Source organism: Budorcas taxicolor, chromosome 14 (genome assembly GCF_023091745.1).
Source record: "Budorcas taxicolor isolate Tak-1 chromosome 14, Takin1.1, whole genome shotgun sequence".
Taxonomy (NCBI): domain Eukaryota; kingdom Metazoa; phylum Chordata; class Mammalia; order Artiodactyla; family Bovidae; genus Budorcas; species Budorcas taxicolor.
Window position 1 is genome coordinate 4,489,305 of NC_068923.1, and position 19,036 is coordinate 4,508,340.

The window sequence follows — 19,036 nt, forward strand, 5'->3', positions numbered from 1 at the left end:
CCTGGAGAATCCCATGGACGTGGGAGCCTGGTGGGCGACAGTCCACAGGGTCACAAAGAGTTGGACACAACTGAGTGACTTCACTTCACTTCTTTGTTTTAAGCTATAATGTAATTAAATGTGGGACTTGTGGCATCTTTAATGTTATAAGTTAATGGCCGTGTCACTTCAAATGGATACTTAAAAATTTTTTTTTTATTTTTTTAAATATAAATTTTTTTTTTTTTTTACAACATTGTATTGGTTTTGCCATACATCAACATGAATCCACCACAGGTATACATGTGTTCCCCATCCTGAAACCCTCCCTCCTCCCTCCCTGTACCATCCCTCCAGGTTGTCTCAGTGCACCAGCCACAAGCATCCAGTATCATGTATCAAATCTGGACTGTCAATTCGTTTCACATATGATATTATACACGTTTCAATGCCATTCTCCCAAATCATCTCACCCTCTCCTTCTCCCACAGGGTCCAAAAGACTGTTCTATACATCTGTGTCTCTTTTGCTGTCTCACATACAGGGTTATTGTTACCATCTTTCTAAATTCCATATATATGCCTTAGTATAATGTGTTGGTGTTTTTCTTTCTGGCTTACTTCACTCTGTGTAATCAGCTCTAGTTTCATCTACCTCATTAGAACTGATTCAAATGTATTCTTTTTAATGGCTGAGTAATACTCCATTATGTATATGTACCACAGCTTTCTTATCCATTCATCTGCTGATGGACATCTAGGTTGCTTCCATGTCCTGGCTATTATAAACAGGGCTGCGATGAACATTGGGGTACACGTGTCTCTTTCAATTCTGGTTTCCTTGGTGTGTGTGCCCAGCGGTGGGATTGCTGGGTCATAAGGCAGTTTTCTATTTCCAGTTTTTTAAGGAATCTCCACACTGTTCTCCATAGTGGCTGTACTAGTTTGCATTCCCACCAACAGTGTAGGAGGGTTCCCTTTTCTCCACACCCTCTCCAGCATTTATTGTTTGTAGACTTTTGGATCGCAGCCATTCTGACTGGCGTAAAATGGTACCTCATTGTGGTTTTGATTTGCATTTCTCTGATAATGAGTGATGTTGAGCATCTTTTCATGTGTTTGTTAGCCATCTGTATGTCTTCTTTGGAGAAATGTCTATTTAGTTCTTTGGCCCATTTTTTGATTAGGTCATTTATTTTTCTGGAATTGAGCTGCAGGAATTGCTTGTATATTTTTGAGATTAGTTGTTTCTCAGTTGCTTCATTTGCTATTATTTTCTCCCATTCTGAAGGCAGTCTTTTCACCTTGCTTATAGTTTTCTTTGTTGTGCAGAAGATTTTAATTTTAATTAGGTCCCGTTTGTTTATTTTTGCTTTTATTTCCAGTATTCTGGGAGGTGGGTCATAGAGGATCCTGCTGTGACTTATGTCGGAGACTGTTTTGCCTATGTTCTCCTCTAGGAGTTTTATAGTTTCTGGTGTTATGTTTAGATCTTTAATTCATTTTGAGTTTATTTTTGTGTATGGTGTTACAAAGTGTTCTAGTTTCATTTTTTTACAAATGGTTGACCAGTTTTCCCAGCATCACTTGTTAAAGAGATTGTCTTTAATCCATTGTATATTCTTGCCTCCTTTGTGGAAGATAAGGTGTCCATAGGTGCGTGGATTTATCTCTGAGCTTTCTATTTTGTTCCGTTGATCTATATTTCTGTCTTTGTGCCAGTACCATACTGTCTTGATGACTGTGGCTTTGTAGTAGAGCCTGAAGTCAGGCAGGTTGATTCCTCCAGTTCCATTCTTCTTTCTCAAGATTGCTTTGGCTATTCGAGGTTTTTTGTATTTCCATACAGATTGTGAAATTATTTGTTCTAGCTCTGTGAAAAATATGGCTGGTAGCTTAATAGGGATTGCATTGAATCTATAGATTGCTTTGGGTAGTATACTCATTTTCACTATATTGATTCTTCTGATCCATGAACATGGTATATTTCTCCATCTGTTAGTGTCCTCTTTGATTTCTTTCACCAGTGTTTTATAGTTTTCTATGTATAGGTCTTTAGTTTCTTTAGGTAGGTATATTCCTAAGTATTTTATTCTTTTCGTTGCAATGGTGAATGGAATTGTTTCCTTAATTTCTCTTTCTATTTTCTCATTATTAGTGTATAGGAATGCAAGGGATTTCTGTGTGTTGATTTTATATCCTGCAACTTCACTATATTCATTGATTAGCTCTAGTAATTTTCTGGTGGAGTCTTTAGGGTTTTCTATGTAGAGGATCATGTCATCTGCAAAGTGGGAGTTTTACTTCTTCTTTTCCAACTTGGATTGCTTTTATTTCTTTTTCTGCTCTGATTGCTGTGGCCAAAACTCCCAAAGCCATGTTCAATAGTAGTGGTGAAAGTGGGCACCCTTGTCTTGTTCCTGACTTTAGGGGAAATGCTTTCAATTTTTCACCATTGAGGATAATGTTTGCTGTGGGTTTGTCATATATAGCTCTTATTATTTTGAAGTATGTTCCTTCTATTCCTGCTTTCTGGAGACTTTTTATCATGAATGGATGTTGAATTTTGTCAAAGGCTTTCTCTGCATCTATTGAGATAATCACATGGCTTTTATTTTTCAATTTGTTAATGTGGTATATTACATTGATTTGCAGATATTGAAGAATCCTTGTATCCCTGGTATAAAGCCCACTTGGTCATGGTGTATGATCTTTTTAATGTGTTGTTGGATTTTGATTGCTAGAATTTTGTTAAGGATTTTTGCATCTATGTTCATCAATGATACTGGCCTGTAGTTTTCTTTTTTTGTGGCATCTTTGTCAGGTTTTGGTATTAGGGTGATGGTGGCCTCATAGAATGAGTTTGGAAGTTTATCTTCCTCTGCCATTTTCTGGAAGAGTTTGAGTAGGATAGATGTTAGCTCTTCTCTAAATTTTTTGTAGAATTCAGCTGTGAAGCCATCTGGACCTGGACTTTTGTTTGCTGGAAGATTTCTGATTACAGTTTCAATTCCTATGGTTGTGATGGGTCTGTTAAGATTTTCTATTTCTTCCTGGTTCAGTTTTGGAAAATTGTACTTTTCTAAGAATTTGTCCATTTCTTCCACATTGTCCATTTTATTGGCATATAATTGCTGATAGTAGTCTCTTATGATCCTTTGTATTTCTGTGTTGTCTGTTGTGATCTCTCCATTTTTATTTCTAATTTTGATTTCCCTCCCTTTGTTTCTTGATGAGTCTGGCTAATGGTTTGTCAATTTTATTTATCCTTTCAAAGAACCAGCTTTTGGCTTTGTTGATTTTTGCTATGGTCTCTTTTGTTTCTCTTGCATTTATTTCTGCCCTAATTTTTAAGAAATCTTTCCTTCTACTAACCCTGGGGTTCTCAAATTCTTCCTTTTCTAGTTGCTTTAGGTGTAGAGTTAGGTTATTTGTTTGACTTTTTTCTTGTTTTTTGAGATATGCCTGTATTGCTATGAACTTTCCCCTTAGCACTGCTTTTACAGTGTCCCACAGGTTTTGGGTTGTTGCGTTTTCATTTTCATTCATTTCTATGCATATTTTGATTTCTTTTGTGATTTGTTGGTTATTCAGCAGCATGTTGTTCAGCCTCCATATGTTGGAATTTTTAATAGTTTTTCTCCTGTAATTGAGATCTAGTCTTACTGCATTGTGGTCTGAAAAGATGCTTGGAATAATTTCACCTTTTTTGAATTTACCAAGGCTAGATTTATGGCCCAGGAAGTGATCTATCCTGGAGAAGGTTCCATGTGTGCTTGAGAAAGAGGTGAAATTCATTGTTTTGGGGTGAAATGTCCTATAGATATCAATTAGGTCTAACTGGTCTATTGAATCACTTAAAGTTTGTGTTTCCTTGTGAATTTTCTGTTTAGTTGATCTATCCATAGGTGTGAGTGGGGTATTAAAGTCTCCCACTATTATTGTGTTATTGTTGATTTCCCCTTTCATACTTGTTAGCATTTGTCTTACATATTGTGGTGCTCCTATGCTGGATGCACATATATTTATAATTGTTATATCTTCTTCTTGGATTGATCCTTTGATCATTATGTAGTGGCCTTCTTTGTCTCTTTTCACAGCCTTTGTTTTAAAGTCTATTTTATCTGATATGAGTATTGCTACTCCTGCTTTCTTTTGGTCTCTATTTGCATGGAATATCTTTTTCCAGCCCTTCACTTTCAGTCTGTATGTGTCCCCTGTTTTGAGGTGGCTCTCTTGTAGACAACATATATAGGGGTCTTGTTTTTGTATCCATTCAGCCAGTCTTTGTCTTTTGGTTGGGGCATTCAACCCATTTACATTTAAGGTAATTATTGATAAGTATGATCTCATTGTCATTTACCCTTTTGTTTTGGGTTTGAGTTTATACACCTTTTTTTTGTTTCCTGTCTAGAGAAGATCCTTTAGCATTTGTTGGAGAGCTGGGTTTGGTGGTGCTGAATTCTCTCAGCTTTTGCTTGTCTGTAAAGCTTTTGATTTCTCCTTCATATTTGAATGAGATCCTTGCTGGGTACAGTAATCTGGGCTGTAGGTTATTTTCTTTCATCACTTTAAGTATGTCCTGCCATTCCCTCCTGGCCTGAAGAGTTTCTCTTGAAAGATCAGCTGTTATCCTTATGGGAATCCCCTTGTGTGTTATTTGTTGTTTTTCCCTTGCTGCTTTTAATATTTGTTCTTTGTATTTGATCTTTGTTAATTTGATTAATATGTGTCTTGGGATGTTTTGTCTTGGGTTTATCCTGTTTGGGACTCTCTGGGTTTCTTGGACTTGGGTGATTATTTCCTTCCCCATTTTAGGGAAGTTTTCAACTATTATCTCCTCAGGGATTTTCTCATGGTCTTTCTTTTTGTCTTCTTCTTCTGGGACTCCTATGATTCGAATGTTGGAGCATTTAATATTGTCCTGGAGGTCTCTGACATTGTCCTCATTTCTTTTAATTCGTTTTTCTTTTTTCCTCTCTGATTCATTTATTTCTACCATTCTGTCATCTAATTCACTAACCCTATCTTCTACCTCTGTTATTCTACTATTTGTTGCCTCCAGAGTGTTTCTGATCTCATTTATTGCATTATTCATTATATATTGACTCTTTTTTATTTCTTCTAGGTCCTTGTTAAACCTTTCTTGCATCTTCTCAATCCTTGTCTCCAGGCTATTTATCTATGATTCCATTTTGTTTTCAAGATTTTGGATCATTTTCACTATCATTATTTGGAATTCTTTCTCAGGTAGATTCCCTATCTCTTCCTCTTTTGTTTGGTTTGGTGAGCATTTCTCCTGTTCCTTTACTTGCTGGGTATTCCTCTGTCTCTTCATCTTGTTTATATTGCTGAGTTTGGGGTGTTCTTTCTGTATTCTGGCAGTTTGTGGAGTTCTCTTTATTGTGGAGTTTCCTCACTGTGGGTGGGGTTGTACAGGTAGCTTGTCAAGGTTTCTTGGTTAGGGAAGCTTGTGTCGGTGTTCTGGTGGGTGGAGCTGGATTTCTTCTCTCTGGAGTGCAATGAATTATCCAGTAATGAGTTATGAAATGTCAATGGTTTCGGAGTAACTTTGGGCAGCCTGTATATTGGAGCTCAGGGGTGTGTTCCTGTGTGGCTGGTGAATTTGCGTGGTATGTCTTGCTCTGGAATTTACTGGCCCTTGGGTGGTGCTCGGTTTCAGTGTAGGTATGGAGGCGTTTAATGAGCTCCTGTCAATTAATGTTCCCTGGAGTCAGGAGTTCTCTAGTGTTCTCAGGGTTTGGACTTAAGCCTCCTGCTTCTGGTTTTCAGTCTTATTTTTACAGTAGTCTCAAGATTTCTCCTTCTATACAGTACCATTGATAAAACATGTAGGTTAAAGATGGAAAGTTTCTCCATAGTGAGGGACACCCAGAGAGGTTCACAGAGTTATATGGAGAAGAGAAGAGGGAGGAGGGAGTTAGAAGTGACCCGAGTGAGATGAGGTGGAATCAAAAGAGGAGAGAGCAAGCTAGCCAATAATCACTTTCTTATGTGCACTCCACAACTGGACCACTCAGAGATGTTCATGGAGTTATACAGAGAAGAGAAGAGGGAGGAAGGAGACAGAGGTGGCCAGGAGGATAAAAGGGGAAATCAAAAGGAGAGAGACAGATCCAGCCAGTAATCAGTTCCCTAAGTGTTCTCCACTGTCTGGAACACACAGAGGTTCACAGAGTTGGGTAGAGAAGAGAGGGGATCAGGAGGAGACACAGGCGACCTGGTGGAGAAAAAGGAGAGTCCCAAGGGGGAGAGAGCAGTCAAGCCAGTAATCTCGCTCCCAAGTAAAAATGGGTACTGAAGATTGGATTCTTAAAGGTACAAAATTGATAACAAATGCCAAAAAGCAAAGATTAAAAATCAGGAGTAGAGTTTGGAATTTCAAAAATACAATATTAAAGAAAAGAAGAAAAAAAAGAAAACAAAATCACAAAAATTATAAAAAAATATATATATGAAGTTTGCTTTTAAAAAATATGGTATTTTTTTTCAAAGTAATAGTAGGTTAGAAAAGTGAAAATTAAAAGAGTAATAGAGGACTTAAAAATTAAAAAAAAAGAATGATCGTAAAAATAGTAAAAGTATATCTAGGACTTTCTCTGGTGTTGTTGTGGGTATTGTGGGGTCAGTTCATTTTCAGATAGTTCCTTGGTCCAGCTTATATTTCTCAAGATCTATAGGCCCCTTCCTATGTAGTCGGTACTAACTACAGGGTTTTAATCTATTGCACCTGTCACTTCCAAGGTGGTTCCCTCTGTGTTAGCTTCTTCTGTTTGCTGGTCTTTTCAGTGTCTGATTTCTGCTCTGACACAAAGGGCATGGTGGTGGACACTTTTTTTAGGCTCTCTTGTTCAGTTGCACTGTGGGAAGGGAGGGACACTGCAAACAAATAACACTGGCGTGTGTTCACAGTGCCTCAGCCACACTGGGTCTGCCCCCTCTCACGGCGTTTGCACCCTCCTTGCCCACACTGCTCAGGCTCTAGGTTGCTCCCCCGGGAACCGTCCAAGGCTGGCCCTGGGCTGCATGCACCTCCCATGTCTAAGCTGCTCAGTTTCAGGCACTCGGGTAGTCCTCAGAGGCGCAGACTCGGTGGGGCCTGTGTTTTGTGCCCTTCCCAGGTCCGAACAGCTCAGGTGATGAGGTGTTTGGTGAGCGTGGTCACTGCAACTTATCGCCTTCCCCGTCCCTGCCGCTCGGTTTTCTGGGTATACCACCGGTGCACCTTCTCAGGCAGATGTTGACTGTCCAGAACCCCAGGAAGTCTTAGTTAGCAAAGAAGCCTGCATGCAGTTTGGTAGATAATGTCTCTCTGGGGCTGCAATTGCCCCCTTCTGGCTCTGGCTGCCTGTCACTGGAGGGGGATGGTCTGCAGTCAGCTATCTCCGTTCAGTCCTTTGTTCTGTGTGCCCGTCTGGTGGTGTCTTAGGGCTTTTTGCGTGGCAGCTATCCTAGAGTCTGGTTTGCTAGCCCAAGTTAGTTTGCTCAGATTGTCCTTGGGGCTATCAGGCCTGATCCTTACTCTAAGCAATGCAGCCCGTGCCTGCCTGACAAGCCCCCGCTTGCTAGTGGCGGGTGCAGACATCTGTGCTGCTTCTCCACTGGGGGAGTTACCGTTGGGCTCTTAATCTGTGGGTTTTAATTATTTACTTATTTTTCCTCCCTGTTATGTTGCCCTCTGTGCTTCCAAGGCTCACCACAGACTCAGCAGTGAGAGTGTTTCCTGGTGTTTGGAAACTTCTCTCTTTTTAAGACTCCCTTCTCAGGATGGAGCTCTGTCCCTACCTCTTTTGTCTCTTTTTTTGTCTTTTATATTATTTCCTTCCTCCTTTCGAAGACAATGGGCTGCTTTTCTGGGTGCCTGATGTCCTCTGCCAGGATTCGGAAGTTGTTTTGTGGAATTTACTCAGCGTTTAAATGTTCTTTTGATGAATTTGTGGGGAAGAAAGTGATCTCCCTGTCCTATTCCTCTGCCATCTTAGGACCGCCCCCTCCCAATGGATACTTTTTAAAAAGACATTCATGTGAAAAACAAGGAACTTGTCCTGCTACTCAAGAGTCTTATTGGGCATCTCAACTATTGTGCCCCATACCAAAAAATAAGAGGAAAGATACCTCATGGCATTTCTAGTGCCTACTATATCTTAATCCAGTGTTTTTCAAACCATGGGGTGCAACCCATTAGATGGTCCTGATATCAGTTTATTGAGTTGATCATCATCACTAAAAAATGTAATAGGATAAAGCAGAAAACAGAACATACCACAATTACATATGTAAGTACTGTCTTCTAAAACTTCTGTTACAGTTGTGCATATTTATGCATATTTATCAAATCCATTCAATCTATCTTTCAAGAAATGCCAGAACCATCTTTCTGAAGACACACCTAAAAAGTTGTTCTTGTCCATAACCTCATCACTCATTTGCTTGTGTGTGTGCATGTGTGTTAGTTGCTTAGTTGTGTCTGACTCTTTGCAACCCCATAGACCGCAGCCCACCAGGCCCCTCTGTCCATGGGATTCTCCAGGCAAGAACACTGGAGTGGGTTGCCATTTTCTTTTCCAAAAGAAACTATAGAAAGAAAGAAAGTGAAGTCACTCAGTCATGTATGACTCTTTGTGACCCCATGGACTGTAGCTTATGAGACTCCTCCATCCATGGAATTTTCCAGGCAAGAGTACTGGGGTGGGTTGCTTTTTCCTTCTCCATGTCACTCATTTGCTTAACAGCCAGAATTAAACTCCAGACTCCAAGATTTTCAAGATCCCCTACTCATCTCCTCCCCTATGGTCCTAATTGCATTTTAGAAAGTATCACCATCTGCTCAGTTACTGAAACTTCTACTCCCTCATCCAGTCCTTTTCTAATGTACCACTCATCAGTCTTATCTCTTCACTCTCACCTTGTCTGAGTCAAAATTTACCCTCTCAGATAAGACTTTTCTCACTCCTCAGTCTCAACCAGCCTCTAAAACAACCCCTCCCTTCCTCTAGCATACTATGCCATCTTTTATAATTTTGAAAATGACAGTTCCAGCTGAAATTTTCTTGTTTATTCTTGTAAACATATTTAGTATCTGTCTCCCCACAAGCTCAGTTGGTAAAGAATCCACCTGCAATGCAGCAGACCCTGGTTTGATTCCTGGGTTGGGAAGATCCCCTGGAGAAGGGATAGGCTACCCACTCCAATATCCTTGGGCTTCCCTGGTGGCTCAGCTGGTAAAGAATCCACCTGCAATGCAGGAGACCTAGGTTTGATCCCTGGATTGGGAAAATCCCATGGAGAAGGGAAAGGTTATCCACTCCAGTATTCCGGCCTGGAGAATTATGTGGACTGTATAGTCCATGGGGTCTCAAAGAGTCAGACATGACTGAGTGACTTTCACATACACACATCCCCACAAGCATGTAAGCTACCCAGGGCAGGGACCTGGTCTTGCTCTGTGCTATTTATGTGCTGAGATCAGTTCAGGGCTCATGGTAGAAAAGTCAGAAACAAATATTTACCAAGTGAGGAACTTCTCTGGTGTTCCAGTGGCTAAGACTCTTGTGCTTGAAATGCAGGGGCATAGGTTCAATCCTGACCAGGGAACTGGCCATATGCCACAACTAAGAGCTTGCACACTGCAACTAAAGATCTTGCATGCTGCGATGAAGATCAAAGATCCTGCATGTTACAACCAAGACCTAGAGTAGCCAAATAAATAAATAGAAATATATATATATATATATTCACCAAGCAAAAGAGTTCCAGAACTAAACTAGCAAGTTTAGTTCCTGAAATATTCTATTTGACCTTTCTGTCATGATATCTATTGTTTCTTCTGCCCCAAATGTACTATACTTGTTTGTTCTCTTAGTAGGCATCTATTCATCCTTTAAGATTTCATCTCCTTGAGAGTTCCTGGCTCAAGATAGCAGTGTAGGAAGATCTTGAGCTCACCTTATCTGTCAGACACGTTGAATCTGCAACTACACATGGAGTAGTTTCCTCTGAAATAGACTGCAAATTGGTTGAACAGAGCCTCTACAACAAGGGATAAAAGGGAAGCATTGAGATGGATAGGAGAAGCAGAGACACAGTCACACACACACACACACACACACACACACACCTCGCTCTAGGAGCAGTGATCCAAAATGGAGAGGTATCTAAAATACATACATATATATATATATATATATATATATATATATATATATATATATAGAATTTTTCCTGAGGAGTGAGGGGTTCATGTTCCACATTAGGAACCCCCAAATCTCAAGTCCTGCAATAGTAGAGAAGAAGTCTTCAAATGGGATTTAAAAACAATGGGAATTATGTCAGGAAGACCATACCTTTCTAGGGAAAGAAGAATCCATTCTTAAAGGGGTCATGCACAGATTCAGTCACCCTGGGATCCAGAGTAAGAAAATCAGTTTGAAAAGTGTCTGAACCATACATGAAGGAGCCTCACTTACTAATCCTAAAGCACCAGCTGTACAGACAGGGACCTGTCGTGACTCTCTCTGGGACAGAGACACAGGTGGGTATCATTTGTGATATTATTCTACCTACTAATGCAAGTGCTGATAGGAGCCATTTTGTAACTCTCTTTCTAATGTGCTAGTGCTGGGAAGTGCACCTGCTGAGTACCCACAAGCATGCCAATGCCACAGCTATGTCATAGCTGAGCTAGGTGAGAGCACCCTCCATGCCCACACCCATGCCACAGAAAGTAAGCATGCCCAGACCACACCGGGGATGCCCCTTGAGCACCCAGCTCTGGTGGCTAGGGTAGGTTGTACTTCTGAGCACCATGGGACTTTAACCCAAGGCCACTCCTTCAAGATTGGCAGAAGTAGCTGATTTGCCTAATACATAGAAACAAGTACAGAGAGTCAGGCAAAATGAGGAAATATAGGAATAAGTCTTGAATGAAAGAACAAGGCAAAACTTCAGGAAAAAAAAATCTTTATAACATGGAGATCAGCAATTTAGCTGATAAAGGATTCAAAATATTGGTCATAGGGATGTTCAGCGAACTTGGAATGGAAGAATGGATGGATCACAGTGAGAATTTCAACAAAGAGACAGAAAACATAAGAAAATACCAAATAGAAGTTACAGAGTGGAAGAATACAATTACTGAACTGAAAAATACAACAGAGGGGTTCAACAGCAGACTGGAAAAATGGAAGAATACATCACTGAACTGGAAGAGTAATGGAACTTAGAGCAGAAAAGAAAAAAAGAACTTAAAAAAGTAAAGGTACTCTAAGGAACCTTTGGGACAACATCAAGTAGACTAGCATTTACCTTATAGTGGTCCAGAATAGCAAAGAAGAGAGAGGGCCATAAAACATTTGAATAAAAAAGTGGTCTAGCCCCACACCATAATCTTGGGAAGGAAATAGACATCCAGGTCTAGGGACCCCAGAGAGTTCCAAATAACTTGAACCCACAGAGACAGAATAAGACATATTATAATGAAAATGAAAAGAAATAAAGATAATGAGAGAATCTTAAAAGCAGCAAAAGAAAAATGCTTTGTTATGAACAAGGGAAACTCCATAAGACTATCAGCATATTTTCTAGAAGAAACTTTGTAGGCCAAAAGGGAGTGTCATGAAATATTTAAAGTGGTCAAAAGTCGGGGGGGGGGGGGGGACCTTAACCAAGAATTCTCTATCTGGCAAGTTATCTTTCATAATTTAAGGAGAGGTTAATAATTTTCCATATAAGGAAAACCTAAAGAAGTTCATCACCACTAAACAAGAAATGTCAAAGGGACTTCTTTTAACTAAAAAGTCATATCTGACTATTTGCGAGCCCATGGACTGCAGCAAGCCAGGCCTCCCTGTCCTTCACCATCTCCTGGAGCTTGCTCAAACTCATCTCCATTGAGTTGGTGATGCCATCCAACCATCTCGTGCTCTGCTGTCCCCTTCTTCTCCTGCCTTCAATCTTTCCTAGTAGTAGGGACTTTCCTAATGAGTTGGCTCCTTGCATCAGGTGGCCAATGTATTGGAGTTTCAGCTTCAGCATCAGTCCTTACAGTGAATATTCAGGATTGATTTCCTTCAGGATTGACTGGTTGGATCTCCTTGCTGTCCAAGGGTTTCTCAAGAGTCTTCTCCAATATTGATGTTCCAAAGCATCAATTCTCTGGTGTTCAGCCTTCTTTATGATACAACTCTCACAACCAAGCATGCTTACTGAAAAAATTAAAGCTTTGACTAGATGGGCCTTTGTTGGCAAAGTAATGTCTCTTCTTTTTAATATGCTGTCTAGATTTGCCATAGTTTTTCTTCCAGGGAGCAAGCGTCTTTTAAGTTTGTGGCTACAGTCGTGGTCCTCAGTGATTTTGTAGCCCAAGAAAATAAAGTCTGTCACTATTTCCATTGTTTCCCCATCTATTAGCCATGAAGTGATGGGACAAGATGAATGATCTTAGTTTTTTGAATGTTGAGTTTTAAGCCAGATTTTCCACTCTCCTCTTTTACTTTCATCAAGAGGCTCTTTAGTTCCTCTTTGCTCTCTGCCATAAGGGTGGTGTCATCTGAATATCTGAGTTTATTGATATTTCTCCTGGCAATCTTGATTCCAGCTTGCACTTTTATCCAGCCTGGCATTTTGCATGATGTACTCTGCATATAAGTTAAATAAGCAGCGTGACAGTATACAGCTTTGACATACTCCTTTCCCAAACTAAAAAGAAACAGTACTAATAAATAATAAAAGGCATACTAAAGTAAAAAATCTTACCAGAAAAGGTAATTATATAGTAAATGTAATAGATTAATCACTTATAAGGGAAGTATGAAGGTTAAGAGACAAAATTACTAAAGTGAACTGAAACTACAATAATTAAGTGATGCATTAAATGAAAACATATAAAAGGTGATGTCAAAAATACGAAATCTGGTGGGGGAAGTAAAAATGTATAAAGTTATAGAACATGTTCAAATTTAAGTTATCAACTTACAACAGACCATGATATACATAAAATATTATAGGTGAACCCCACAGTGACCATAAATCAAAAATGTATAGTAAAAACACACAAAAAATGAGAAAGCAAACTAAACATTATATTAGGAACAGCACTCAAACCCCAAGGGAAGAAAGAAAGAGGAGAAGAAAGGAACAGAGAAGAAATACAAAAATGGCCAGAAAAGATTAACAAAATGGCAGTAAGCACATGTCTGTCAATAATTACTTTAAATGTAAATGCAATAAATTATCCAATTAAGACATAAAGTAGCTAAATGAATAAGAAAATAAAACCCATCTATATGTTGCCCGTGGTAGACTCACTTCAGAAGGAAAGCCACACTCAACTGAATGTGAAGGAATGGACAAAGAGATTCCATGACAATGGAAAGGGGGAAAATACTGCCAGAGATATATTTATATCAGACAAGATAGACCTTAAAACAAAGACTGTAATAAAAGTCAAAGGAGGGCATTGCATAATGATGATGAGTCAATCCAGAAAGAAGATATAACACTTATACATATATATGAACCTAATATAGGAACACCAAAACAGATAAAAGCTAGTGAACTTATAGGAAGAAACTGACAGCACTACAAAAATAGTGGGGGACTTTAACACCCCATTTATATCAATGAATAGTGATCATCATGACAAAAAATCAGTAGGGAAGATTTTGCCTTAAGTAGCACATTAATCAGATAGACTAAATATATGAAAATGAGGAACAGAGGAAGAAATACAAGAACTGATTAATGTGTATTCTGCTGCTGTTAGACGGCATGTTCTAGCAGAATACATATTCTTCTCAATTGCATATGGACCGTTCTCCAAGAGATCAAATTGCTACTGCTGCTAAGTCACTTCAGTCGTGTCCAACTCAGTGTGACCCCATAGACGGCAGCCCACCAGGCTCCCCCATCCCTGGGATTCTCCAGGCAAGAACACTGGAGTGGGTTGCCATTTCCTTCTCCAATGCATGAAAGTGAAAATCAAAGTGAAGTCGCTCAGTCGTGTCCGACCCTCAGCGACCCCATGGACTGCAGCCTATCAGGCTTCTCCATCCATGGGATTTTCCAGTCAAGAGTACTGGAGTGGGGTGCCATTGCCTCCTCCTAGAGATCACATTAGGTCACAAAAAAAGTTTCAATAAATTTAAGAAAGTTGAAGTCATATCAAGCATCTCTTCTGATCACTATGGTATAAAATTAAAAATTAATTACAAGAAGAAAGCTGAAAAAAATGTGGAGATTAAACAATATGTTCTTGAATTACCAAAGGCTCATTCAAGAAATCAAAGGAGAAATTTAAACAATACCTAGAGAATAGTGAAAAGAGAAATATGACATACCAAAATCTATCAAATACAGCAAAAGAGGTTCTAAGAGGGAAGTTCATAGTAATATAGACCTATCTCAGAAGACAAGAAAAGATCTCAGATAAATAATCTAACTTTTATCTATTAATAAAAGATCTAGAAAAAGAACAGATGAAGCCTTAAGTTAGTAGAAGGAAGGAAATAATAAAGATCATAGCAGAAGTAAATGAAATAGAGACTAAAAAGACAGCAGAAAAGACCAATAAAACTATTAATAAAAGTTAATTCTTTGAGTTGATAAACAAAATTGGCAAGCCTTTAGCTAGACAAAGCAATAAAAAAAGAGTGACTATTCAAATAAAATTAGAAATGAGAAGTTATAACCGATACCACAGATACACAAAGGATCGCAGGAGACTAGTATAAACAATTATAAGCCAACAAATTGAACAACTTGGAAGAAAAGAATACATTTCTAGAAACATAAAATCTGCCAAAACTGCACCATGATGAAAAAGAAATTGGAATAAACTGGTTACTAGTAATGACATAGAAATCAATGATCAAAAATCTTCCAGTAAACAAAAGTCTAGGACCAGATCTCTTCACTGATGAATTCTACCAAGCATTCAAAGAAGACTTAATACCTATATGTCTAAAATTCTTCCAAAGAATTTAAGAGTAGAGAATGCTTCCAAACTCATTTTATGAGGCCAGCATAACCTTGATACAAAAACCAAACAAGGACAACACAGAAAAGAAAATTACAGGCCAATATTTTAGATGCTGAAGAATTGATGCTTTTGAACTGTGGTGTTGGAGAAGACTCTTGAGCATCCCTTGGACTGCAAGGAGATCCAACCAATCCATCCTAAAGGAAATCAGTCCTGAATATTCATTGGAAGGACTGATGCTGAAGCTGAAACTCCGATACTTTGGCCACCTGATACGAAGAACTGACTCATTTGAAAAGACCCTGATGTTAGGAAAGATTGAAGGCCAGAGGAGAAGGGGATGACAGAGGATGAGATGGTTGGATGGCATCACTGACTCAATGGAGATGAGTTTGAGCGAGCTCCAGGAGTTGGTGATGGACAGCGAAGCCTGGTGTGCTGCAGTCCCTGGGTCACATGGATATGACTGAGCAACGGAACTGAACTGAACTGATATAGACACATATATGGACAATTAATTTATGACAGGGGATCCAAGGAGAAACGAGAGTCTCTTCAATAAAGGGTGTTAAGAGAACTGGACAACCACACACAAAGAATGAGGCTAGACACCTGTCTTACACCACACACAAAAATTACCTCAAAATGGGTTAAAGAGTTGAATATAAGACCTGAAATCACAAAACTCCTAGGAGAAGATATATACAGTAAAACTCCTTGACATCGTTCTTAGCAATGCTTTTGCGGATCTGATTTCAAAGGCAAGAGATACAAAAGCAAAAGTAAACATATGGGCTGCATCAAACAAAAAAGCTTCTGCACAGTGGATGAAGGAATCCATCATCAAATGAAAAGATAACCTACTGAATGGGAGAGGGTATTTACAAATAAAATATCTGGCAAGGACTTATTATGCAAAATATGTAAAGAACTCATTCAACTCAACAACAAAAGAAACAGACAACCTGATTAAAAGTAGGCAGAGGATCTGAATAGACATTTTCCAAAGAAGTCATACAGATGGGAAACAAATACATGAAAATATATTCAATATCACTAATTATTAGAGAGATGCATATCAAAACCACCATGAAATACCATCTCACACCTATTAGAAAGGCTATTCTTAAAAAGATAAGAAATAACAAATGTTGGCAAGGATGTGGAAAAAAAAGGACCCCTCTTAAACTGATGACGGGACTATAAATTGGTTGCAGCCACTAACTAAAAACATATACTTACCCCCATGTTTGTTGCAGTACTATTTACAATAGTCAAGATATGAGAATAATCCATATCTATCAATGAATGAATGGATAAAGATGGTGTGTTACATATATACAGTGGGATATTGTATACTTAGCTGTAAGAAGGATGAAATCTTGGCATTTGTGACAACATGGATGGACCTGGGAAGTACTATTCTAAGTGAAACAATGAAGAAGAAAGACAAATACTATATGATTTCACTCATATATGGAATCTGAAAAAACCTCAAACAAACAAATGAAAAAGAAAATCATACATGCAGAGAACAAATTGGTGGTTACCAAAGAGGCAGGGAGTTGGAGGGTCAGCAAAATGGGTAAAGGGTCAATTGTGTATGTTTTTTTTTTTTTAAACTGAAAAATTTCTCAGTGCCCCTGGACTGAGTTCATACTTGTTTTCAGTGATGGTGCAGCCTCTTTCACTTGTTATTTTGCAGTCATTCTTACATTTGATTCCACACTGAGCCATGATCTTCCTCAGGGCAAGGTTGTATTTATTCGTACTTTTGCTCTCTTTAACTCCTGACACTTGGTAGCAGTGACATATATTTGGGGTATACTTCTTGATTCAAGAAGTGTTTGTCGAATGACTGAGTGAACAAATGAAGAAAGTAGATGATGAAGGAAGATGATTATTTGTGATGATGTTCCCTAATTTAAACTGTAAATAAATGAAATTCTGGGTTGATAGAAAGGAAAATGTCAGTGTGTATATATGTTATGTAGAGCACAGTGTTTTGAGGGGGGTTAAGAGAGGTTAAAGCACAATTATTCGGTATCAAATACTTTTGTTTTAAAATGGATCATTTAAAATATCAAGGTGTCTTGGTGCATTTACAGCCTGACATAAATAACCAGATTTCATTTCCATATGGTTTTTTAGGATTCGAACTATTAAGTATAGTGAGGCAATAGAGTTAATGATGAAAAAACTTGTGTACCTATGATTTTAGGGTGCGGCATGACCAGATGGGAATAGTGTAGGGTTTGTACATCTCCCTTTGAGACCCTAATGTCATATGAGTCCTTCAGTCATGACCAACTCTTTGTGATCTCATGGAATGTAGCCTGCCAGGCTCCTCTCTGTCCATGGGATTCTGCAGGCAAGAATACTGGAGTGGGTTGCCATTTCCTTCTCCAGGGGATTTTCCCTACCCAGGGATGGATCCTGGGTCTCCGGCATTATAGGCAGATTCTTTACAGTCTGAGCCACAGTGATAGTGGTTAATGTCATATTAGGAAATATGACTAATAGAAAATGAGGGTGGGAGGAGGAGGGACAAAGTGTCCTTAAATATGCGTGTTAGATAAAAATATCTTTTTATCTTTAAAAATATTTTATATTTATATATATTTTAAAATATTTTTTTTTTCTGGATTTACATTTTTTTCTTAATATAGTAGTTGCTTGCTCTTCACCATCTTAAATAAAACTGCCAAGCTGGAAATACACCAAATCACTTATAAGCAAACCCATTTTCTTCTGTATTCTTTTATGTCTTTATTAAAAGTTTGCCTTCAGATTCCAGCTATAGAAGATTGTTCAAAGTGGGATGGGGCAGGAGCAAAAGCAGAGGTGAGATTTCTAAAACACTTAACAAAAGAATTTCTCAAAAATCATAATTCCATGGGGAAACCTGCCAGTTCTTTCCTGGAGTAATATATTAGAGGACTTGTTTAGCAAATAAATCATTTCAGTGGAGAGGGTGCCTGCCGGGGTCCAGCCCCAGTGGATACAGGGAATTCGAAGCGGGGACAGCATTGGTGAGGAGAACTTATTTATTTATTAATATGGAAATATAAGATTAGATTAGGAAGAAATAGTGTAGTAGGAAAATTAAGTGGAGAAAGAAGGCTGAATAACTTGGTTTACGTGGGAAACCAATACAGTTCCAGACAAGGAGCTTGCACCATCTACGTTAGGCCACCAGCGTCCTCTTGAATATCGGGGGTGTCCCACCTTGGGCCCCACCTCGCGTGGATCTTAAAAGCCGGGACAAGTAAGTAAACATGGTGAGCATCCATGCCCCAGATGGGAATTCAGCCAGAAATTAGAGAGGAGACACGGGGGAAACCAGTCCAGCGACTGGCCCCATCCTCTACTGTTCAGAAGGCCTTTTATACTTTTGCTAAAACATGGAGATCAATGGGTAACACAAAGTTATGCAGCGTTAGCAGCCCAGACTCTTATCAAAACCAGGCTTTTCTCTCTGCATACCTAGTTGTATACACAAGTCTTAGGTAATTTACATCATCTTCTGGCCAAACGGGCCAATTAACATTTTACAGCCTTTTTTCTGATAAGGGTTTGCCAACCAGAAGACTTATTTGTGTTGATCTTCCCAAAGTCTGGGGCCCCTCTCAGAAAGCACTAAATAAAGTTACATTTTTACATAGCAAGGACACAAGAGGAGTGCAGTGACATATAACAAAGAGAAAAGTAATTAACTCAAAAGTCTAGTGTTGCTAACATCAAAACTACTATATATCTTTGTCCATATCCCGTTTACATTGATTAACATCCTCCCAGGTGCCTAAAAGATAAAGAATATGGAGGCCTGGCAGCAGTCATTGAGTCAACAGTGAAAATCCTCTACCAATATGATTTTTAACTCTTTAGAAAAGGCTCTATATCTTTAAGACGCTTTAAGCTTTGTGCCTCTCTGGTTGTGGGGCTGTAAGCAATTCACAAGCTGTAAGAGGTCCAGGGGAACCTGTTAGGCAAGCTAGAGAGCTGTCAGAGGGGTTTTAACTGAAACATCTCTTTCAAATGCAGCCCTGATTTGACTTTT